The sequence below is a fragment of the Doryrhamphus excisus genome, linkage group LG2 (assembly GCF_037039965.1).
Source record: "Doryrhamphus excisus strain RoL-2023G ecotype Guam linkage group LG2, RoL_Dexc_Guam_v1.1, whole genome shotgun sequence".
NCBI lineage: Eukaryota > Metazoa > Chordata > Actinopteri > Syngnathiformes > Syngnathidae > Doryrhamphus > Doryrhamphus excisus.
The window spans coordinates 12,262,239-12,282,245 of NC_136358.1; positions in this window are offsets into that span (position 1 = coordinate 12,262,239).

The following is a 20,007-nucleotide window of genomic DNA, read 5'->3' on the forward strand; positions in this document are numbered from 1 at the left end:
GCGAAGCTGCGTCAGGCACATTTGGAATGAGCCTCCTGGCACCTTCCGCTGGCTCACAATGACCTGCCCTATCATCCTTTGCTCAAAATGTGTTTGAGAGCGAATAAAGTGCATTTTCGACAATGGTTGTGTGTGCCAAGCAATAATGCACATCACACTAAATGTGTTCCATAAGTGCCAACACGCTCATCTCTGAGCGAGTGGAGTGCTTTTTTGGACGTGGCACACATGCCATATATGGAGAATTTTTTTACCACAAAGCCTATATCTTGCTGGAAATACATTATCACAGCGAGAAAAACACTTTTTCTCATTTTTGCTCTAACTCTACAGCAGTGTTTTTCAGCCACATGAAACTGTTGCGGATAGAACGGGATGCGAAGCTGCGTCAGGCACACTTGGAATGAGCCTCCTGGCACCTTCCGCTGGCTCACAATGACCTGCCTATCATCCTTTGCTCAAAATGTGTTTGAGAGCGAATAAAGTGCATTTTCGAACAATGGTTGTGTGTGCCAAGCAATAATGCACATCACACTATATGTGTTCCATAAGTGCCAAAACGCTCTTCTCTGAGCGAGTGGAGTGCTTTTTTGGATGTGGCACACATGTGCCATATATGGAGAAAATTTTTACCACAAAGCCTATAGCTTGCTTGAAATGCATTATCACAGCGAGAGAAACACTTTTTCTCATTTTCGCTCTAACTCTACAGAAGTGCTTTTCAGCCACTTGAAACTGTTGCAGATAGAACGGGATGCGAAGCTGCGTCAGGCACACTTAGAATGAGCCTCCTGGCACCTTCCGCTGGCTCACAATGACCTGTCCTATCATCCTTTGCTCAAAATGTGTTTGAGAGCGAATAAAGTGCATTTTCGAACAATGGTTGTGTGTGCCAAGCAATAATGCACATCACACTATATGTGTTCCATAAGTGCCAAAACGCTCTTCTCTGAGCGAGTGGAGTGCTTTTTTGGATGTGGCACACATGTGCCATATATGGAGAAAATTTTTACCACAAAGCCTATAGCTTGCTTGAAATGCATTATCACAGCGAGAGAAACACTTTTTCTCATTTTCGCTCTAACTCTACAGAAGTGCTTTTCAGCCACTTGAAACTGTTGCAGATAGAACGGGATGCGAAGCTGCGTCAGGCACACTTAGAATGAGCCTCCTGGCACCTTCCGCTGGCTCACAATGACCTGCCCTATCATCCTTTGCTCAAAATGTGTTTGAGAGCGAATAAAGTGCATTTTCGAACAATGGTTGTGTGTGCCAAGCAATAATGCACATCACACTAAATGTGTTCCATAAGTGCTAAAACGCTCTTCTCTGAGCGAGTGGAGTGCTTTTTTGGACGTGGCACACATGTGCCAAATATGGAAAAAATTTTTACCTCAAAGCCTATAGCTTGCTTGAAATGCATTATCACAGCGAGAGAAACACTTTTTCTCATTTTCGCTCTAACTCTAGAGAAGTGCTTTTCAGCCACTTGAAACTGTTGCAGATAGAACGGGATGCGAAGCTGCGTCAGGCACATTTGGAATGAGCCTCCTGGCACCTTCCGCTGGCTCACAATGACCTGCCCTATCATCCTTTGCTCAAAATGTGTTTGAGAGCGAATAAAGTGCATTTTCGAACAATGGTTGTGTGTGCCAAGCAATAATGCACATCACACTAAATGTGTTCCATAAGTGCCAACACGCTCATCTCTGAGCGAGTGGAGTGCTTTTTTGGACGTGGCACACATGCCATATATGGAGAATTTTTTTTACCACAAAGCCTATATCTTGCTGGAAATACATTATCACAGCGAGAAAAACACTTTTTCTCATTTTTGCTCTAACTCTACAGCAGTGTTTTTCAGCCACATGAAACTGTTGCGGATAGAACGGGATGCGAAGCTGCGTCAGGCACACTTGGAATGAGCCTCCTGGCACCTTCCGCTTGCTCACAATGACCTGCCTATCATCCTTTGCTCAAAATGTGTTTGAGAGCGAATAAAGTGCATTTTCGAACAATGGTTGTGTGTGCCAAGCAATAATGCACATCACACTATATGTGTTCCATAAGTGCCAAAACGCTCTTCTCTGAGCGAGTGGAGTGCTTTTTTGGATGTGGCACACATGTGCCATATATGGAGAAAATTTTTACCACAAAGCCTATAGCTTGCTTGAAATGCATTATCACAGCGAGAGAAACACTTTTTCTCATTTTCGCTCTAACTCTACAGCAGTGCTTTTCAGCCACATGAAACTGTTGCAGATAGAACGGGATGCGGAGCTGCGTCAGGCACACTTGGATTGAGCCTCCTGGCACCTTCCGCTGGCTCACAATGACCTGCCTATCATCCTTTGCTCAAAATGTGTTTGAGAGCGAATAGAGTGCATTTTCGAACAATGGTTGTGTGTGCCAAGCAATAATGCACATCACACTAAATGTGTTCCATGAGTGCCAAAACGCTCTTCTCTGAGCGAGTGGAGTGCTTTTTTGGACGTGGCACACATGTGCCATATATGGATAAAATTTTTACCACAAAGCCTTCAGCTTGCTTGAAATGCATTATCACAGCGAGAGAAACACTTTTTCTCATTTTTGCTCTAACTCTACAGCAGTGCTTTTCAGCCACATTAAACTGTTGCGGATAGAACGGGATGCGAAGCTGCGTCAGGCACATTTAGAATGAGCCTCCTGGCACCTTCCGCTGGCTCACAATGACCTGCCCTATCATCCTTTGCTCAAAATGTGTTTGAGAGCAAATAAAGTGCATTTTCGAACAATGGTTGTGTGTGCCAAGCAATAATGCACATCACACTATATGTGTTCCATAAGTGCCAAAACGCTCTTCTCTGAGCGAGTGGAGTGCTTTTTTGGATGTGGCACACATGTGCCATATATGGAGAAAATTTTTACCACAAAGCCTATAGCTTGCTTGAAATGCATTATCACAGCGAGAGAAACACTTTTTCTCATTTTCGCTCTAACTCTACAGAAGTGCTTTTCAGCCACTTGAAACTGTTGCAGATAGAACGGGATGCGAAGCTGCGTCAGGCACACTTAGAATGAGCCTCCTGGCACCTTCCGCTGGCTCACAATGACCTGCCCTATCATCCTTTGCTCAAAATGTGTTTGAGAGCGAATAAAGTGCATTTTCGAACAATGGTTGTGTGTGCCAAGCAATAATGCACATCACACTAAATGTGTTCCATGAGTGCCAAAACGCTCTTCTCTGAGCGAGTGGAGTGCTTTTTTGGACGTGGCACACATGTGCCATATATGGAGAAAATTTTTACCACAAAGCCTTCAGCTTGCTTGAAATGCATTATCACAGCGAGAGAAACACTTTTTCTCATTTTCGCTCTAACTCTACAGCAGTGCTTTTCAGCCATATGAAACTGTTGCAGATAGAACGGGATGCGGAGCTGCGTCAGGCACACTTGGAATGAGCCTCTTGGCACCTTTCGCTGGCTCACAATGACCTGCACTATCATCCTTTGCTCAAAATGTGTTTGAGAGCGAATAAAGTGCATTTTCGAACAATGGTTGTGTGTGCCAAGCAATAATGCACATCACACTAAATGTGTTCCATAAGTGCCAAAACGCTCTTCTCTGAGCGAGTGGAGTGCTTTTTTGGACGTGGCACACATGTGCCATATATGGAGAAAATTTTTACCTCAAAGCCTATAGCTTGCTTGAAATGCATTATCACAGCGAGAGAAACACTTTTTCTCATTTTCGCTCTAACTCTACAGAAGTGCTTTTCAGCCACTTGAAACTGTTGCAGATAGAACGGGATGCGGAGCTGCGTCAGGCACACTTGGAATGAGCCTCCTGGCACCTTCCGCTGGCTCACAATGACCTGCCCTATCATCCTTTGCTCAAAATGTGTTTGAGAGCGAATAAAGTGCATTTTCGAACAATGGTTGTGTGTGCCAAGCAATAATGCACATCACACTAAATGTGTTCCATAAGTGCCAAAACGCTCTTCTCTGAGCGAGTGGAGTGCTTTTTTGGACGTGGCACACATGTGCCATATATGGAGAAAATTTTTACCTCAAAGCCTATAGCTTGCTTGAAATGCATTATCACAGCGAGAGAAACACTTTTTCTCATTTTCGCTCTAACTCTAGAGCAGTGCTTTTCAGCCACTTGAAACTGTTGCAGATAGAACGGGATGCGGAGCTGCGTCAGGCACACTTGGAATGAGCCTCTTGGCACCTTTCGCTGGCTCACAATGACCTGCACTATCATCCTTTGCTCAAAATGTGTTAGAGAGCGAATAAAGTGCATTTTCGAACAATGGTTGTGTGTGCCAAGCAATAATGCACATCACACTAAATGTGTTCCATGAGTGCCAAAACGCTCTTCTCTGAGCGAGTGGAGTGCTTTTTTGGACGTGGCACACATGTGCCATATATGGAGAAAATTTTTACCACAAAGCCTTCAGCTTGCTTGAAATGCATTATCACAGCGAGAGAAACACTTTTTCTCATTTTCGCTCTAACTCTACAGAAGTGCTTTTCAGCCACTCGAAACTGTTGCGGATAGAACGGGATGCGGAGCTGCGTCAGGCACACTTGGAATGAGCCTCCTGGCACCTTCCGCTGGCTCACAATGACCTGCCAATCATCCTTTGCTCAAAATGTGTTTGAGAGCGAATAAAGTGCATTTTCGAACAATGGTTGTGTGTGCCAAGCAATAATGCACATCACACTAAATGTGTTCCATAAGTGCTAAAACGCTCTTCTCTGAGCGAGTGGAGTGCTTTTTTGGACGTAACACACATGTGCCAAATATGGAGAAAATTTTTACCTCAAAGCCTATAGCTTGCTTGAAATGCATTATCACAGCGAGAGAAACACTTTTTCTCATTTTTGCTCTAACTCTACAGCAGTGTTTTTCAGCCACATGAAACTGTTGCGGATAGAACGGGATGCGAAGCTGCGTCAGGCACACTTGGATTGAGCCTCCTGGCACCTTCCGCTGGCTCACAATGACCTGCCTATCATCCTTTGCTCAAAATGTGTTTGAGAGCGAATAAAGTGCATTTTCGAACAATGGTTGTGTGTGCCAAGCAATAATGCACATCACACTAAATGTGTTCCATGAGTGCCAAAACGCTCTTCTCTGAGCGAGTGGAGTGCTTTTTTGGACGTGGCACACATGTGCCATATATGGAGAAAATTTTTACCACAAAGCCTTCAGCTTGCTTGAAATGCATTATCACAGCGAGAGAAACACTTTTTCTCATTTTCGCTCTAACTCTACAGCAGTGCTTTTCAGCCACATGAAACTGTTGCGGATAGAACGGGATGTGAAGCTGCGTCAGGCACACTTAAAATGAGCCTCCTGGCACCTTCCGCTGGCTCACAATGACCTGCCCGATCATCCTTTGCTCAAAATGTGTTTGAGAGCGAATAAAGTGCATTTTCGAACAATGGTTGTGTGTGCCAAGCAATAATGCACATCACACTATATGTGTTCCATAAGTGCCAAAACGCTCTTCTCTGAGCGAGTGGAGTGCTTTTTTGGACGTGGCACACATGTGCCATATATGGAGAAAATTTTTACCACAAAGCCTATAGCTTGCTTGAAATGCATTATCACAGCGAGAGAAACACTTTTTCTCATTTTCGCTTTAACTCTACAGAAGTGCTTTTCAGCCACTTGAAACTGTTGCAGATAGAACGGGATGCGGAGCTGCGTCAGGCACACTTGGAATGAGCCTCCTGGCACCTTCCGCTGGCTCACAATGACCTGCCAATCATCCTTTGCTCAAAATGTGTTTGAGAGCGAATAAAGTGCATTTTCGAACAATGGTTGTGTGTGCCAAGCAATAATGCACATCACACTAAATGTGTTCCATAAGTGCTAAAACGCTCTTCTCTGAGCGAGTGGAGTGCTTTTTTGGACGTGGCACACATGTGCCAAATATGGAGAAAAATTTTACCTCAAAGCCTATAGCTTGCTTGAAATGCATTATCACAGCGAGAGAAACACTTTTTCTCATTTTCGCTCTAACTCTACAGAAGTGCTTTTCAGCCACTTGAAACTGTTGAAGATAGAACGGGATGCGAAGCTGCGTCAGGCACACTTAAAATGAGCCTCCTGTCACCTTCCGCTGGCTCACAATGACCTGCCCGATCATCCTTTGCTCAAAATGTGTTTGAGAGCGAATAAAGTGCATTTTCGAACAATGGTTGTGTGTGCCAAGCAATAATGCACATCACACTAAATGTGTTCCATGAGTGCCAAAACGCTCTTCTCTGAGCGAGTGGAGTGCTTTTTTGGACGTGGCACACATGTGCCATATATGGAGAAAATTTTTACCACAAAGCCTTCAGCTTGCTTGAAATGCATTATCACAGCGAGAGAAACACTTTTTCTCATTTTCGCTCTAACTCTACAGCAGTGCTTGTCAGCCACATGAAACTGTTGCGGATAGAACGGGATGCGAAGCTGCGTCAGGCACACTTAGAATGAGCCTCCTGGCACCTTCCGCTGGCTCACAATGACCTGTCCTATCATCCTTTGCTCAAAATGTGTTTGAGAGCGAATAAAGTGCATTTTCGAACAATGGTTGTGTGTGCCAAGCAATAATGCACATCACACTATATGTGTTCCATAAGTGCCAAAACGCTCTTCTCTGAGCGAGTGGAGTGCTTTTTTGGATGTGGCACACATGTGCCATATATGGAGAAAATTTTTACCACAAAGCCTATAGCTTGCTTGAAATGCATTATCACAGCGAGAGAAACACTTTTTCTCATTTTCGCTCTAACTCTACAGAAGTGCTTTTCAGCCACTCGAAACTGTTGCGGATAGAACGGGATGCGGAGCTGCGTCAGGCACACTTGGAATGAGCCTCCTGGCACCTTCCGCTGGCTCACAATGACCTGCCAATCATCCTTTGCTCAAAATGTGTTTGAGAGCGAATAAAGTGCATTTTCGAACAATGGTTGTGTGTGCCAAGCAATAATGCACATCACACTAAATGTGTTCCATAAGTGCTAAAACGCTCTTCTCTGAGCGAGTGGAGTGCTTTTTTGGACGTAACACACATGTGCCAAATATGGAGAAAATTTTTACCTCAAAGCCTATAGCTTGCTTGAAATGCATTATCACAGCGAGAGAAACACTTTTTCTCATTTTTGCTCTAACTCTACAGCAGTGCTTGTCAGCCACATGAAACTGTTGCGGATAGAACGGGATGCGAAGCTGCGTCAGGCACACTTAGAATGAGCCTCCTGGCACCTTCCGCTGGCTCACAATGACCTGCCCTATCATCCTTTGCTCAAAATGTGTTTGAGAGCGAATAAAGTGCATTTTCGAACAATGGTTGTGTGTGCCAAGCAATAATGCACATCACACTATATGTGTTCCATAAGTGCCAAAACGCTCTTCTCTGAGCGAGTGGAGTGCTTTTTTGGACGTGGCACACATGTGCCATATATGGAGAAAATTTTTACCACAAAGCCTTCAGCTTGCTTGAAATGCATTATCACAGCGAGAGAAACACTTTTTCTCATTTTCGCTCTAACTCTACAGCAGTGCTTTTCAGCCACATGAAACTGTTGCGAATAGAACGGGATGCGAAGCTGCGTCAGGCACACTTGGAATGAGCCTCCTGGCACCTTCTGCTGGCTCACAATGACCTGCCCTATCATCCTTTGCTCAAAATGTGTTTGAGAGCGAATAAAGTGCATTTTCGAACAATGGTTGTGTGTGCCAAGCAATAATGCACATCACACTAAATGTGTTCCATGAGTGCCAAAACGCTCTTCTCTGAGCGAGTGGAGTGCTTTTTTGGACGTGGCACACATGTGCCATATATGGAGAAAATTTTTACCACAAAGCCTTCAGCTTGCTTGAAATGCATTATCACAGCGAGAGAAACACTTTTTCTCATTTTCGCTCTAACTCTACAGCAGTGCTTTTCAGCCACATGAAACTGTTGCGGATAGAACGGGATGCGAAGCTGCGTCAGGCACACTTAAAATGAGCCTCCTGGAACCTTCCGCTGGCTCACAATGACCTGCCCGATCATCCTTTGCTCAAAATGTGTTTGAGAGCGAATAAAGTGCATTTTCGAACAATGGTTGTGTGTGCCAAGCAATAATGCACATCACACTAAATGTGTTCCATAAGTGCTAAAACGCTCTTCTCTGAGCGAGTGGAGTGCTTTTTTGGACGTAACACACATGTGCCAAATATGGAGAAAATTTTTACCTCAAAGCCTATAGCTTGCTTGAAATGCATTATCACAGCGAGAGAAACACTTTTTCTCATTTTCGCTCTAACTCTACAGCAGTGCTTTTCAGCCACATGAAACTGTTGCGGATAGAACGGGATGCGGAGCTGCGTCAGGCACACTTGGAATGAGCCTCCTGGCACCTTCCGCTGGCTCACAATGACCTGCATATCATCCTTTGCTCAAAATGTGTTTGAGAGCGAATAAAGTGCATTTTCGAACAATGGTTGTGTGTGCCAAGCAATAATGCACATCACACTAAATGTGTTCCATGAGTGCCAAAACGCTCTTCTCTGAGCGAGTGTAGTGCTTTTTTGGACGTGGCACACATGTGCCATATATGGAGAAAATTTTTACCACAAAGCCTATAGCTTGCTGGAAATACATTATCACAGCGAGAGAAACGCTTTTTCTCATTTTCGCTCTAACTCTACAGAAGTGCTTTTCAGCCACTTGAAACTGTTGCAGATAGAACGGGATGCGAAGCTGCGTCAGGCACATTTGGAATGAGCCTCCTGGCACCTTCCGCTGGCTCACAATGACCTGCCCTATCATCCTTTGCTCAAAATGTGTTTGAGAGCGAATAAAGTGCATTTTCGAACAATGGTTGTGTGTGCCAAGCAATAATGCACATCACACTAAATGTGTTCCATGAGTGCCAAAACGCTCTTCTCTGAGCGAGTGTAGTGCTTTTTTGGACGTGGCACACATGTGCCATATATGGAGAAAATTTTTACCACAAAGCCTATAGCTTGCTGGAAATACATTATCACAGCGAGAGAAACGCTTTTTCTCATTTTCGCTCTAACTCTACAGAAGTGCTTTTCAGCCACTTGAAACTGTTGCAGATAGAACGGGATGCGAAGCTGCGTCAGGCACATTTGGAATGAGCCTCCTGGCACCTTCCGCTGGCTCACAATGACCTGCCCTATTATCCTTTGCTCAAAATGTGTTTGAGAGCGAATAAAGTGCATTTTCGACAATGGTTGTGTGTGCCAAGCAATAATGCACATCACACTAAATGTGTTCCATAAGTGCCAACACGCTCATCTCTGAGCGAGTGGAGTGCTTTTTTGGACGTGGCACACATGTGCCATATATGGAGAAAATTTTTACCACAAAGCCTTCAGCTTGCTTGAAATGCATTATCACAGCGAGAGAAACACTTTTTCTCATTTTCGCTCAAACTCTACAGAAGTGCTTTTCAGCCACTTGAAACTGTTGCGGATAGAATGGGATGCGAAGCTGCGTCAGGCACACTTAAAATGAGCCTCCTGGCACCTTCCGCTGGCTCACAATGACCTGCCAATCATCCTTTGCTCAAAATGTGTTTGAGAGCGAATAAAGTGCATTTTCGAACAATGGTTGTGTGTGCCAAGCAATAATGCACATCACACTATATGTGTTCCATAAGCGCCAAAACGCTCTTCTCTGAGCGAGTGGAGTGCTTTTTTGGACGTGGCACACATGTGCCATATATGGAGAAAATTTTTACCACAAAGCCTTCAGCTTGCTTGAAATGCATTATCACAGCGAGAGAAACACTTTTTCTCATTTTCGCTCAAACTCTACAGAAGTGCTTTTCAGCCACTTGAAACTGTTGCAGATAGAACGGGATGCGAAGCTGCGTCAGGCACATTTGGAATGAGCCTCCTGGCACCTTCCGCTGGCTCACAATGACCTGCCCTATCATCCTTTGCTCAAAATGTGTTTGAGAGCGAATAAAGTGCATTTTCGAACAATGGTTGTGTGTGCCAAGCAATAATGCACATCACACTAAATGTGTTCCATAAGTGCCAAAACGCTCTTCTCTGAGCGAGTGGAGTGCTTTTTTGGACGTGGCACACATGTGCCAAATATGGAGAAAATTTTTACCTCAAAGCCTATAGCTTGCTTGAAATGCATTATCACAGCGAGAGAAACACTTTTTCTCATTTTCGCTCTAACTCTACAGCAGTGCTTTTCAGCCACATGAAACTGTTGCGAATAGATCGGGATGCGAAGCTGCGTCAGGCACACTTGGAATGAGCCTCCTGGCACCTTCCGCTGGCTCACAATGACCTGCCTATCATCCTTTGCTCAAAATGTGTTTGAGAGCGAATAAAGTGCATTTTCGAACAATGGTGGTGTGTGCCAAGCAATAATGCACATCACACTATATGTGTTCCATGAGTGCCAAAACGCTCTTCTCTGAGCGAGTGTAGTGCTTTTTTGGACGTGGCACACATGTGCCATATATGGAGAAAATTTTTACCACAAAGCCTATAGCTTGCTGGAAATACATTATCACAGCGAGAGAAACGCTTTTTCTCATTTTCGCTCTAACTCTACAGAAGTGCTTTTCAGCCACTTGAAACTGTTGCAGATAGAACGGGATGCGAAGCTGCGTCAGGCACACTTGGAAGGAGCCTCCTGGCACCTTCCGCTGGCTCACAATGACCTGCCCGATCATCCTTTGCTCAAAATGTGTTTGAGAGCGAATAAAGTGCATTTTCGAACAATGGTTGTGTGTGCCAAGCAATAATGCACATCACACTATATGTGTTCCATAAGTGCCAAAACACTCTTCTCTGAGCGAGTGGAGTGCTTTTTTGGACGTGGCACACATGTGCCATATATGGAGAAAATTTTTACCACAAAGCCTATAGCTTGCTTGAAATGCATTATCACAGCGAGAGAAACACTTTTTCTCATTTTCGCTCTAACTCTACAGCAGTGCTTTTCAGCCACATGAAACTGTTGCAGATAGAACGGGATGCGGAGCTGCGTCAGGCACACTTGGAATGAGCCTCTTGGCACCTTTCGCTGGCTCACAATGACCTGCCCTATCATCCTTTGCTCAAAATGTGTTTGAGAGCGAATAAAGTGCATTTTCGACAATGGTTGTGTGTGCCAAGCAATAATGCACATCACACTATATGTGTTCCATAAGTGCCAAAACGCTCTTCTCTGAGCGAGTGGAGTGCTTTTTTGGACGTGGCACACATGTGCCATATATGGAGAAACTTTTTACCACAAAGCCTATAGCTTGCTTGAAATGCATTATCATAGCGAGAGAAACACTTTTTCTCATTTTCGCTCTAACTCTACAGCAGTGCTTTTCAGCCACATGAAACTGTTGCGGATAGAACGGGATGCGAAGCTGCGTCAGGCACACTTGGAGTGAGCCTCCTGGCACATTTCGCTGGCTCACAATGACCTGCCTCATCCTTTGCTCAAAATGTGTTTGAGAGCGAATAAAGTGCATTTTCGAACAATGGTTGTGTGTGCCAAGCAATAATGCACATCACACTAAATGTGTTCCATAAGTGCCAAAACGCTCATCTCTGAGGTAGTGGAGTGCTTTTTTGGACGTGGCACACATGTGCCATATAGGGAGAAAATTTTTACCACAAAGCCTATAGCTTGCTTGAAATGCATTATCACAGCGAGAGAAACACTTTTTCTCATTTTCGCTCTAACTCTACAGCAGTGCTTTTCAGCCACATGAAACTGTTGTGGATAGAACGTGATGCGAAGCTGCGTCAGGCACACTTGGAATGAGCCTCCTGGCACCTTCCGCTGGCTCACAATGACCTGCCCTATCATCCTTTGCTCAAAATGTGTTTGAGAGCGAATAAAGTGCATTTTCGAACAATGGTTGTGTGGCAGTGGTAGGGAGTGAAAGAATACTGGCTTACACCAGAGGTTTTCGAAGACCAGACAACGCCACCCTGGGAATTTCACCCAGAGAGTAAATTTCTTTTTTTTCTTTTCCCTCTTCAGGCATACACAGGTTCATTATACTCATGAGGCGTGAGACATGGTTCACATTATAAAAAAATTAATAGATTTTATTAACAAGTTAACATCTTTTTAAAATACCACACACACAAGGAGGGTAAGAGGGAAACCTAATCAGGTGCTGAGGCTTACCAGGTGGACAATGGGCTTGTGAAGGGGGGAGGGATCCACCCAAAACAACTCAAAAAGCACCCAGTCACACGTGACACACTCACACAGGGTTGTGCAAAGAAAACCAATCCCAGAGGAGCACCGCACACGGAAGGAGGGGATACCGCCACCCAGATCACCAGCACCACCACCGATCCTCAGCAACTGAAAAGGGAATAACACAATTAGTGGGGTCAAAAACAAAATAATAAGCAATTAAACAAAAGTAACAAAATTGTACTAACTAAATTGAAGGTAGAGCCGCTAAACACAAATGAAACAAGCAAAACAACATATGATAAATAAAAGAAAAACTACTCAAGGAAAATCCGCCCAATTCCCAAAATCAAATAAAGCGACTACGCTACAAAATATAACTAAGTCAAAATAATCCTAAAACAAAAAGGTAAACTTACAGAAATCATCTAACCAAAAGCAAAAGGAAAACCTATACAATGGTAACTAAACAAAAAGGGATCTACAACCCCACCATTAAAACACACATAATAAAAATGAAACTCTAAATAAAAATGGCACGTAGTGTTTGTCTGTCAGGAGAGGCCGGGCGGCCTGGCCAGTCAATCACAGGAGTCCAGAGCGCAAACAGAGGTCACCAGCGCCAAGCTCCCAGCCAGGCGAAGCCGCAAGACCAAGCAGCAGCGGAACAGGTCAGCGGGAAGCACAGCGGCGGGATAGCAGTCAGTCAAGGCAAGCAGCGGACGAGCAGACGAAACAGCGGAAGCAACCGCAGAGACCGAAAAGCGGAGACAAAGCAGTGGAGACAAAACAGCGGAGTTCTCAGACGGCTGGCATTCAGGCAGATTACACCTTCTTCTAAGCAGATACACAGGCACGTGAGAGGAGCGAGGGAGGGAGTAAGCCCAGGCGGCTACGGGTGTCTCACCACAATAGGACGCCGAAAGACACGTATGCCCCAACAGCACACCGATCACTGTCTCAGTCGAACACTTGACCCGGAAGTACACAGACGGAAGTGCAGAGAGAGAAACAGTGAGAGGAGCGCTGCTTAAATACTCTCCACCCACACAATGATTGGCCGGCAGTGAACTCTGTTTAACGGGACACGCTGCATAGGGAGATATGGATATACTCCTATGCTGCTACATTCTACCCCCCCTTCTTGCATCGTCGCCCCGACGATGAACAAAAATGAGGGAGATACTACAAACTAGCTCCAAGGTCTAAACAAAGCAGACACTCCATTCGAAACAGAAGGATTGGCAACTTTTGGGTTTCTAGCTGGCCGTGGGAGATGATACACATTAGTGTGGTGGCCAGCAGTTGACCGAAGGGTCCGACGAGGAGCCATGTGATCCGGACCGGCCTGACCAACTAAGGGAACAGCCAAAGATATTGAGGCTTCCTCTGGTGAAGCACTCGAGGGACGACGCCCAGGGGGTCTGAGTGTGGCGGTGGCACTAAAATCTGGGGTGTGGGACAAGTCATTGTCACTAACCTGGTGGTGGGCATGGCCACGGGTACCTCAGGAGTCTGGTGTCCCAAAACGAGCAAATCATACTCAAATGAGCACTCATCTTCAACCGGTGGCTCTTCAACAAGGGGAGAGTTATGGGAAGAGGCACTACCGGGGGAGTCTACTCCAACCACAGCCTTCAACATAGTACGATGTACCTGTCTTACCTTGGTCAGGTCGTCTACTGGCCCGATTGTGTACACTGAACCCCCTTGGTCTGGTGCCCTCAACACTTGATACTTTACCGAACTCCACCTATCACGGGTCTTATGAGGCCCCCTAGCGCTAAAGCCCCGCAAAAACACCAACTGACCCCCACCTAACGGTAGATGTCTCACATGCTGGTCATGGGCTCGTCGTCTGCGATCAGCGGCCTGTTGCAAGCGCTCCTTTGCACCTTCAAATGCCACCTGCAGTCGAGCTTGGTGCTCCTGAACCCACTCGTGAACCGAGCCACCAACAGGACTCTCAACTCGACCCAACAGGAAATCTATCGGCAGTCGAGGGTCTTGGCCGAACATCAGGAAAAAGGGCGACTCACCCGTGGCCTGATGGGGAGTAGTGTTGTAGCAGTAGAGGACCTGGGGCAAACAGGCATTCCAATCCCTCTTCCTGGAGACTGGCAGGGTACGCAACAGGTTGTGGAGTGTGCGGTTGAACCGCTCACACTGACCATTTCCTTGCGGATGGTAGGGAGTGGTACGAGATTTCACAATGCCGTACAAGTTACACAACTGCTGGATGAGGGAGCTTTCAAAATTACGACCCTGGTCAGAATGCAACCGAGAAGGAACACCAAACTTGTAGAACCACTCGGACACCAGAACCTTGGCCACCGTGGCAGCACGCTGATCGTGGGTCGGGATAGCTACGGTGTACTTACTAAACACATCTGTCATCACCAAGATGTTCTCTACACCATTCTGGGCAGGCTCCAGGGTGGTGTAATCAATGGCAAGGATTTCATTGGGGCGTGACGCCAACAAATGCCCCATAAAGCCACTAGCTTTAGGGTGTACATCCTTGGCAACCTGACATCTCTCACATGTCTGACATCATCGGGTCACGTCTGCAGACATGCTGGGCCAGTAGCATCGGGACCGTAGGAGTGCCAACGTTCGCTCCACTCCCTGGTGCCCGTGCTCCTGATGGATTTTGGTCAGGACCTCTTTACACAGCGCACTCGGCAGCAACAACTGAAGCATAGCTTCAGCACCATCGGGGCGGAACACCTGGCGATACAGCACCCCATCCTTTTCAACCAGTCTGTCCCACTGACGAAGCAAGGCCAGTGCAGACTGAGACAGCTGTACCCGTTCCTCCCGAGTGGGACGCTGCTTTCTTTGCCAGAATTCTAGCAGTTCCTGGATGACAGGATCAGCCTGTTGAAGGGCATGAAGTTCAGGGGCAGAGCGCTGTGGCATGACAGCGACAGAAGCTTGAGTTACCCCCACCTTTCTCAACCTCAGGGCTTGTTCCAAGGGCTGAGGCATGGCGGTGCCGGGAAGCATCGTTTCCACGTCTTGAGGGCCAGGCGGGTGCTGACGGGAGAGCGCGTCTGCATTCCTGTTGCTTCTGCCAGAACGATACTTGAGCTCAAAGTCAAAAGAGGCCAGCTGAGCTGCCCACCTCTGCTCAGTGGTGGCCAGTTTAGCCGAAGACAAATGACTAAGAGGGTTGTTGTCAGTATAAACCACACACTTATTACCCAATAAGTACTCCCTGAACTTTTCCGTCATGGCCCACTTAAGGGCCAAGAACTCCAATTTCATGGAACTATAGTTAGCCATATTCCGTTCTGTGGGCTTCAGACCTCGACTAGCGTAGGCTATCGGTCTTACCTTACCTGCCTGCTCCTGAGAGAGCACCGCGCCCAAGCCGCCATGGCTTGCATCCACCTCGAGGACAAAAGGAAGGGAGAAATCAGCATAAGCCAACACAGGTGCAGTGGTGAGTCTAGCTTTCAATGCCTCAAAGCTCTGTTGGCACTGGTCAGTCCAACACCTGATGACACCACGGTCAGACCTCCTACCAGCCCTAGTGTTGCTACACTCAGCTACAACTTTGTGCAGAGGGGCTGCCAGCTTGGCGAAACCCTCCACAAACCGCCTGTAATAACTGGCGAACCCGAGAAAAGAGCGTAACTCCGAGACAGTAGTAGGAATTGGCCAGTTGGCGACCACTTCAATTTTGCTCGGATCGGTGTAGACACCCTCACCAGAAATCACATGGCCTAAGTAACTCACTTCTCTCTGGAAGAAGGAGCACTTACTGAGCTTTGCCTTGAGGCCCTCCTGCTGTAATCGACCTAGGACCAACTTCAGCCTCTCCAGGTGTTGTTCTATAGTGGAGGAGAACACAACGATATCATCCAGATACAATAATAATGACTGACACTGCTGATCACCAAAGATACGCTGCATTAACCTCTGAAAGGTACTGGGGGCGTTACAGAGCCCAAAGGGCATTCTGTTCCACTCAAACAGGCCGAAGGGTGTGCAAAAGGCAGTCTTGGCCCGATCTGCCTCAGTAACTGGAACTTGGTTGTAACCACTGGCCAAATCCAGGGTCGAGAACCAGCGAGCACCAACAGAGCATCCAGGGACTCCTCTATGCGTGGTAGAGGGAAGGCATCCTTATGGGTTTTACTGTTGAGCTGCCTGTAGTCAACACACATGCGAATCGAACCATCTTTCTTCCTCACCAACACGATAGGAGACGCATAGGGGCTACTGCTCTCCCGAATGACCTGGGATGACAGCATCTGGTTAATGTGCTCCTTTACGACCTCGTACTCAGAGGGTGGAATACGCCTGTAGCGCTGCCGGACCGGGACATTATCAACCAGAGGAATGTCGTGGTAGATGAGGTTGGTACACCCAAGGTCTCCCTCGTGGGCTGAAAATACAGGGGTGTACTGCTGAAGCACAGCCCTCACCCTACCTTGCTCCTCAGCAGACAATGGGGACAGGTCCATGTCTCCCAGCTGCTGTTGCACACTGGGAACAGCTGTCTGGGAGGACAGAGTGGCCACACCTGATGGCACCTCGGTGATCCCTGCAGGCAGACTGACCACATTCACCAAGTCCAGCGTGCCAACAGCTGTACGGGGATGCAACAGCACCTCGATGGTGCCCACATTAACAACAGGTATGTAGGCTGTACCTCTGACTACTCGGACCAAGGCAGGGGACGCAAGCAACCCAGCAGGCAAACCAGAATCAGAGGGCTCAAAGAGGACAGTGGAACCAGCGTACTGCGCTGAACATGTGGCAGTCACAACTTTCCTGTCTCCGCCAGGGATCCGCCAGGTTCTCTTACCTCTGATCTTTACTTGTCCTGGGACGTCATGAGGGGTCCGAGTGCTGTCAACGCGGCACTGCTGTAGGGCCTGCATAACAGGCCTGGGGGCCTCCAAAACACAAGGCTGCGAAAACAAAGTAGCGCCATGTTGCACAAAAAGCTTGTGGTAACACTTGCGCATCACATTCATCCCTAAAACACCAGGCACCCGGGCAGGTGCACCATCAGGGGGGTCCCTTACCACCAACACTCCACAGTGGGGCATTAACTTACCACAAAGCTCCACCTCAAGCTCTAGGTAGCCAAGATATGGGATAGCCAAACCATTAGCAGCCTTGAGCTCCAACCAGTGACACGACCGCAGGCGCTCCTGACCCCAAGGCTCAAAATACTGGCGGAAAAAGCCCTCAGAAATCGTGGTGACCATAGAACCCGTGTCCACCAAACAGGGAACCTTAACTCCACCCATGTCCACATCTAGATGGGGACAAGATGAAATCAGCTTAGAAGACTCAAAGCTACCTGAGACCTCCTGTGAGCCAGTGGCGGCCCCACCCAAACTGTGGCTCCGCAGTTCGGTGGGCACTAGTTTTCCGACACCGGAGCGTTGTGGGACTGCCGACCAGGGGTAGGAGGGGGTCGGGAGGGGACCTGTGAGCGGGAAGAAACACGCGCTCCATCACAATGTCGGGCAATATGACCAGGCTGATTACAGCGCAAGCACACTATGGGGCCAGTACGAGGTGGGCGGTTGTACTGCTGGGGATTCTGCAGCCGAGCAAGGCTCTCAGTGAGCTGATTGAGCTGCTCTTGCTGACGTTTTAGCATTTCTTTCATCTCACTGATCTCTGCTACGGAAGACGAGGGGACAGACACCTGAGGACCACCATGAACCCCATACTGAACACCAAACATTAGGGGGACGGAGTGACTACGGCCTCTTGCGCCACCAGGTAACCCTTCGCGCTCCCACTGGATCGCCTCTGCCCTAACATCAAGCAAAGTGGAATTAGGCTGTCTACGCACCAACTGCTTCAGCTCACGACGCAGGGAACTGTTGAACACCTGCTCAACAAACTGGTCCCTCAGGAGGACTTCAGAGTTCAACATACCGGCCGGGGCACGCTGCTTCACCCTCTCCATGAGACCCATCAAAGCGAGGGAAAACTCTTGAAGAGTCTCCCCCTCTGTCTGCTTCCTAGAGAAGAAAGCCTCCTGCAGTGCAACATAAGAATCTGAACACCCGTATAGCTCCTGTAAAATGGCAAGTATGCGATTAGGATCCTCTCCCTCCGCGCTAGAGCGATACTTGATCTCATCTCTAGCCTCACCCTCTAAGTGATCAGACAGGAAGAATGCCTGGTCAGACCGGGATAGATGCCGGGCTCTCATACAGGCCTGCACCTCCTCTTTCCACTCACTCAAACCTATACCTACCCTTCCCCTAAAGACTGGACACTTCCTATCTCTAGGCACAAAAATTAGTCTCTCTGGTACAGAGACACTAGACGTGGAGGGGACAGTAGGTGGCGCAGAAGTAGAAGGAGGAGCACTAGGCCCAGCCTGTTCCTGTCGCAACCGCTCATTGTCAGCTTTTAACTGTGCAATTACATTTCTGAGTTCCTGAATCTCTTCCTCCATAACTACAGGGAAAGCAGTATACTACAGGTAGTTAGTATGGCGCAACAGTACCACAAAAAAAAAAACCGAACCTGCTGAAACAGTCTCACCAGAACTGTCACAAGGATCCGCTGTGAATTACCGCTGCTTTGTCTCCAAGCTCTCCAATCTGTCAGGACCAAAAACAAACAAAATCAATACACAAAACAATCAGAAAGTAAAAAAAACAAAAACACAAAGGAACACATGTCTCAGCCTTTCAATTGAGTAGATCCTGCCGACAACGCCAAGTTTGTGGCAGTGGTAGGGAGTGAAAGAATACTGGCTTACACCAGAGGTTTTCGAAGACCAGACAACGCCACCCTGGGAATTTCACCCAGAGAGTCAATTTCTTTTTTTTCTTTTCCCTCTTAAGGCATACACAGGTTCATTATACTCATGAGGCGTGAGACATGGTTCACATTATAAAAAAATTAATAGATTTTATTAACAAGTTAACATCTTTTTAAAATACCACACACACAAGGAGGGTAAGAGGGAAACCTAATCAGGTGCTGAGGCTTACCAGGTGGACAATGGGCTTGTGAAGGGGGGAGGGATCCACCCAAAAAAACTCAAAAAGCACCCAGTCACACGTGACACACTCACACAGGGTTGTGCAAAGAAAACCAATCCCAGAGGAGCACCGCACACGGAAGGAGGGGATACCGCCACCCAGATCACCAGCACCACCACCGATCCTCAGCAACTGAAAAGGGAATAACACAATTAGTGGGGTCAAAAACAAAATAATAAGCAATTAAACAAAAGTAACAAAATTGTACTAACTAAATTGAAGGTAGAGCCACTAAACACAAATGAAACAAGCAAAACAACATATGATAAATAAAAGAAGAACTACTCAAGGAAAATCCACCCAATTCCCAAAATCAAATAAAGCGACTAGGCTAGAAAATATAACTAAGTCAAAATAATCCTAAAACAAAAAGGTAAACTTACAGAAATCATCTAACCAAAAGCAAAAGGAAAACCTATACAATGGTAACTAAACAAAAAGGGATCTACAACCCCACCATTAAAACACACATAATAAAAACGAAACTCTAAATAAAAATGGCACGTAGTGTCTGTCTGTCAGGAGAGGCCGGGCGGCCTGGCCAGTCAATCACAGGAGTCCAGAGCGCAAACAGAGGTCACCAGCGCCAAGCTCCCAGCCAGGCGAAGCCGCAAGACCGAGCAGCAGCGGAACAGGTCAGTGGGAAGCACAGCGGCGGGATAGCAGCCAGTCAAGGCAAGCAGCGGACGAGCAGACGAAACAGCGGAAGCAACCGCAGAGACCGAAAAGCGGAGACAAAGCAGTGGAGACAAAACAGCGGAGTTCTCAGACGACTGGCATTCAGGCAGATTA